At 36.9% G+C, this 5,977-nt stretch overlaps 1 non-coding gene across 1 annotated transcript; it reads right to left on the bottom strand.

Annotated features, from left to right (window-relative positions):
* Window positions 1–683: 683 nt before the first annotated feature.
* On the bottom strand, window positions 684–765 carry TRNAS-AGA (transfer RNA serine (anticodon AGA)). The gene has a single exon. It is a non-coding gene; the product is annotated as a tRNA-Ser (tRNA).
* Window positions 766–5,977: the final 5,212 nt, after the last annotated feature.

Genomic DNA, 5,977 nt, shown 5'->3' with positions numbered 1-5,977 from the left:
CAACGAGACATTATCTGGATTTACACAGAAACAAGAATCTGATCAAACCATGCGAGCACTTCTCCATAACGATCATTTTCCGCACAGCCCACTAAAATGATACCTGATGATATAACATCTCTCATCAGAATTTCATCAAACAAACCATGTGTACAATCAATCTCACCAAATTCAACATACCCATCAAACATGGTAATGTGTTAAATGAAATCTGATGGTATAACATCTCTCACCAAATTTAACATACCCATCAAATATGACAGTGCCCCGATGAGATACTTTTTACAAACAAGTGGTGTGCATCGATCAAACGGCCATAATTGCATTGGCAACTGTCCAGGGATGTATACAATGCCTAAATTCCTTTAACCATTATTGTCAAAGATGTTAACAGAGAAGGTGAACATGATTTTGGAGAGAACTTACGTTAGATCAAAGATACCATGATAGTTAAATATGCTAGAGTTACACAGAGTTGAACTAAAAGCTCAAGCTTCCAAGATGACATGATGCCACTCTGCAATATGACGAAGAGATAAGAAAATGGAAGAAAATTTCCATAAAGGTGGCAGCAAACCAATATTGGGATTATTTTTTAAGACACGCTACTGTGTCAGAGAAGCATTTTCCCTGCCACAAATGAAAGGACGAGGTAAAAAAATAGAAAAACTAACCAAAAACAACGTGGACGGCAGGATTCGAACCTGCGCGGGCAGAGCCCACATGATTTCTAGTCATGCCCGATAACCACTCCGGCACGTCCACTCGATCTGTTAATAGGCGCAGCTGAAAAGTTCTCATGATTTCTAAATATAATCCCTGGTTGTGATTTGTGGAGTAATTAAAGCAATTATCTCTTGCTTGCTTTCTGTTTGTTTGGAGAGGGACATAATTTTTCACTCTCCTGATGTATTTAACATCAATGGAGCATAACCAGCATCAAGAATTCCATGTGTTTCTACAGCTAATTTAACATAGATGATTATTGGGAAAAGCGTGAATTGTTGGCCTCATGTTCTAGATCTTCAGACTTTCTTTGTGACTATAACTAGGGGTGGGCAACGGGCCAGGCAGTCCCATGGGCCAAGCCGACCCGGTCTACGATGGGCCAGGTTTGGGCCAAGGTCTTAGGCCCGGGCAAGGTATTAGACCGAAACCCAGCCAGCTATATACATGGGCCGGGCCCGATGGGTATGAGTTATTTATTATTTTTTAATAATCTATTTTTTTTTAAAATTAACTATTGCATAATAACTTGGTAACTATTATTATTTACCTAATTAGTTTTATTAATTTTATAAAAACTAGAAATATAATTAATTGGGTGATTGAAAAGTTGGAAACTTGTTAATTATTACTAATTACAAATGGATTTGGGTCGGGTCAGGCTAGACTCAGCCCACTTCACATTTCACCATTGGGCCAGGTCATTGGCACCTGCTCTTCAAACCCGAGCCCATTAAGAATCGGGCTAAAACCCGGCCAAAACTTGGCCCATTAGTAAACAGGCCAGGCCAGCCTGCACTTAAAGCCCGGCCGACTGAGCTCTAAATTGGGCCATCCCGATGCCCACCCCTAACTATAACGAGAAAGAAAATGTTGTTCCTTAATTTATTGTGCGCTTCTCCCCCACCCCTTCTTTTACTTTTTTGGCCATTGGGTCCAACAATTTTTAATTAGTCATTCAAATGGTTGAGGCTCGATCTCTCTACCTACAAATCAATCAAGTATCCATTCCTCACATATTTGTTGTTTTTGCTGTGTTTTTTTCATAGTTGCCAGAGACGGGTATGGGTACGAGATATTGGTATAGGTACGCAAGGCCCTTAAAAGTTTCGTTGTATTTAAATTTTTTGGTATGAGTTTCTAATAGACATTGATACGAGATTTTGGTACCGGGTTTTCCTTGATGATCATACAAGTTTCTGAAAATTATATCTCATCATTTATGTTATAAGAATAATACCATCATATATATTATGACAAAAGAAATGCTAAGAAAAGCAAAAGCACTAAAAAAAAAAAATCATCCAATTTCACTATCTATAGCTATAGCAATCAAGCAACATGTAAAATCAAAAATATAGAAAGCAATAATTTTTAAGATAATAACTAAATAGAGGAAACCTAAAACAATCTCAAGCTAATAATATAAGGGTTGCCTCTTACAAGAATTTATGAAAAGTATATGCAAGTATGAGAATGATTTCTTGAATGTCTTCTCAAATCTCAATCATGAAATTGATATAAAAAGTACAAAAAACATATTTAAATTAAAGAAAAAGAAATAACCGCCCATGGTAGCCTCAATGGAAGTGAGTGATGGTTTTAATGAAAGTAAGTTAGATCCACACATATAAGAAACGTGTAAGAGGGGGCTGTAGAAGTCCTATTATCTCATGTCTTATCTTGTTTGAGAGGGATACAATTATTGCAACCACCATACATGAAATCAAGTTTGGTTTTGGTTTCACTTACATAAGAAATTAGTTTCCTATATTTTTAGGGATGAGTTTCATATGCATTTATAAATGAAACCAAGTTTAGTACTGGTTTCACTTATATAAAAAAATTGGTTTCCTACATTCTTAGGGACGAGTTTTATATGAATTTAGAAATGAGGTTATTGGTGTTTCTTTCGTACCATTACGAGGTACTGGTACGCCTGAAATGGGATACATAGGGTGAAATTGTTGGGTTTCCCTCTTTAGTGGGGCCTATTCACATGCTGAAATTACCTTTTTTGAGTGACTGACATTAATGACAGTCATCAGTACTGCCATATGCCTTTATTACTTGAAGGATTTTCCAGGATGTGACCTTGGAGGTCACTACGACTGTTCATATTCCCTCTATTCATTAAATGCTATGGCTGACACATTTTAAAAGGGTGTATGGGTTGTGTTCATATACAGCCATTGTAACATCAGAGTACTTGGTTTTTCTGCAGTAGTGCAGAGGTTTTAGTAGGTAGCAGAGTCATGTGGTGCCGTGTATGTGTGCTTTGTTCTTCTGTAGAACAAAGAGCATTTTTCTGCAGGCCGTGTGTGCGTACCTTTTTTTTATCAGGAGCAGCATAATGTTATTCAGATAGGCAGCAGAGTGCGTGTTTTTGTAAGAGTGCTTCTTCACTTCTTTTAGACTGCTTCGGTTGGTGAGTTCTTCAGAACATTCAGTGAGGTCTTTCCTCTTGTTTTTCGCTACAACTTTGTGTGTTTGTAAGGCTTATGCCTTTTGGTATTTGTAATCTTTTGGTTGATAATAGTGGAAGGTGTTGACCAATCGGTCACTGTGGATGTACCTCAGTTTGAGGGAACCACGTAAATCTTGTATGCCTCTTTATTTTCTATTGTCATATTTACATTGCTTTCATTGATTTATACTTGGAGAAAGACATTTTCTTCAACATCTGGTATCAGAGCAAGGTTAATCCAGATTCGATTTATTGTATTTTGTGTGTGAAAATTATGGAAAGCAACGTTGGGCGTATGATTAGTTTGAATGGCATAAATTGGATGACTTAGAAAACAAAAATGGAAGATCTTTTAGTTTGTAAAGACTTGGATAGATCCATAGAGGGTGATAGCAGCAAATCAGAAGAAATGAAAGATGATGAGTGAAAAACATAGACCGAAAAGTTGTCAGTTTCATTCGGCAATGGATTGATGATAGTGTTTTTCATCATGTCTCAACTGAAAATTCAGTACATGGTCTTTGGACCAAACTGGAGAGTCTTTATGATAGGAAAACGACAATGAATAAAGCTTTTTTATTTCGAAAACTTGTGAATATCAAATATAAAGAGGGTACTTCTATTGCAGAACATTTGAATGAGATTACGAGCATTGTGAATCAGTTGGCCACCATGAAAATTACTTTTGATGACGAGTTGCAAACTCTGTTACTTCTTAGTTCACTTCCTGAAAGTTGGGAAACCTTGGTGGTCACTGTTAGTAACTCTGCACCTGATGAAATGGTAACTATGAGCGAAGTTACCAGCAGACTATTAAATGAAGAGACAAGAAGAAAATCATCAAGTCCTCACTCTGAGGCTCTTGTGATGGAAAATCGGGAGAGAGGAAAAAGTAAGAGTAGGTCTCCACATAATCATTTCAAATCTAGAGGTCGTTTAAACTCGAGTTCAAAGAAAGACGTTGAGTGCTATTATTGTCACAAGAAAGGGCACATGAAACGAGAGTGCAAAAAACTCAAGTTCAAAGAGCAGAACAAAGAGAAAAAATCAGAGGAAAAACAAAATGACACAACTGCAGTCACAGATGGTGAACTCACGATTATCTATGATGGTACTAACATTAGTTTGATTGGACAAGAGACATATTGGGTAATTGATTCTGGAGCTTCATTTCATGTTACCTCACGGGCTGATTTCTTTATTTCTTACTCGCAAGGTAATTTCGAAAATGTTCGAATGGGAAATGAAGATGTGTCAAAAATTATCGGTATATGTGACATTTGCTTGGAAACAAATATTGGCTGCAAATTGTTGCTTAAAGATGTGAGGCATGTACCGGATATTCGACTAAATTTAATCTCTGTTGGAAAGTTGGATGATGAAAGCTACAACAACAATTTCAGTGATGGAAGGTAGAAGCTATCTAAAGGTTCTCTGGTGTTAGCAAAAGGAAAGAAGACTTGCTCTCTTTACACTATGCATGCAAAGATTTGCAAAGGTGTTGTGAATGCTGTGAAAAATGACTCGTCCACCGATCTATGGCATAGAAGGCTCAGACATATGAGCGACAACGGATTGCAAGTTTTGTTCAAGAAAGAGCTTCTAGCGGGGATAAAAGATACGTCTTTGAAAATATGTGTTCATTGATTTTATGGTAAACAAAATAAAGTATCATTCCGTAGAAACATTGCATCTAGAAAATCTTATGTTCTAGATTTAGTACATTCTGATGTATGTGGTCCTTTAAAGGTTAAGACTCTTGGTGGTGCATTATATTTTGTTACTTTTATTGATGATCATTCTAAAAAAATTTGAGCTTATACACTAACAACTAAAGATCAAGTTCTAGATATATTTAAGCATTTTCAAGCCATGGTTGAAAGAGAAATTGGTAGACAGTTGAAATGTGTTCGCTTGGATAATGGTGGTGAATACATTGGGTCATTTGATCAGTATTGCACCAATCATGGCATCAAACATGAAAAGACAGTAAAAAAGATACCTCAACAGAATGGAGTTGCAAAGAGAATGAATCACACCATTTTTTAGAGAGTAAGATGTTTGCTATCACATTCCAAATTACCAAGATATTTTTGGGGTGAGGCAATGAGGACAACAATTGATTTTATCAATTTGTCTCCTTCTATTCTGTTGAATGACGATGTTCCAGAGAAAGTTTGGACAGAAAAGGAAGTGTCCTATGATCACTTGAGAGTATTCGACTGCAGAGCTTTTGTTCACATTCCAAAGGATGAGAGGTCCAACCTTGATCCTAAAGCAAAGCAATGCATATTTCTTGGCTATGGACATGGAGAATTTGGCTACAACTTATATGATCTAATTGATGAAAAGGTTGTCAGAAGCTGAGATGTTGTTTTCTTGGAAGATCAAGCTATTGAAGACATTGACAAGCTTGAGACAACTAAGTCTAGTGCTGGAGATCTTGTTGACTTAGATCCTCTTGATTCACCTGTTGTTCAGGATATCAATGAGGAGATGCAAGCATCTCATGATAATGTAGAAGAAGGAAATGTTGAGACAGAGATTGAGGGAGAGCAGTTACCCCAAGAGCCACCTCTACATTCACCATTAAGGAGATCTATCAGAGAAAAACAACCGTCTAGAAAATACGCTTTACATGAGTATATGATGATAACAGATAAAGGAGAGCATGAGACTTATCAAGAAGTTTTGGAGCATGAAAACAAAACCGAGTGACTTAAGGCAATGAAAGAGGAAATGAAATCATTGTATGAGAATCACACCTATGATTTAGTGAAACCA

Source organism: Nuphar pumila, chromosome 1 (genome assembly GCF_984573655.1).
Source record: "Nuphar pumila chromosome 1, dmNupPumi1.hap1.1, whole genome shotgun sequence".
In the NCBI taxonomy this organism is placed as follows: domain Eukaryota; kingdom Viridiplantae; phylum Streptophyta; class Magnoliopsida; order Nymphaeales; family Nymphaeaceae; genus Nuphar; species Nuphar pumila.
Note: the sequence above shows the minus strand (reverse complement) of the source record. Positions and strands in the feature narration are given on the sequence as shown.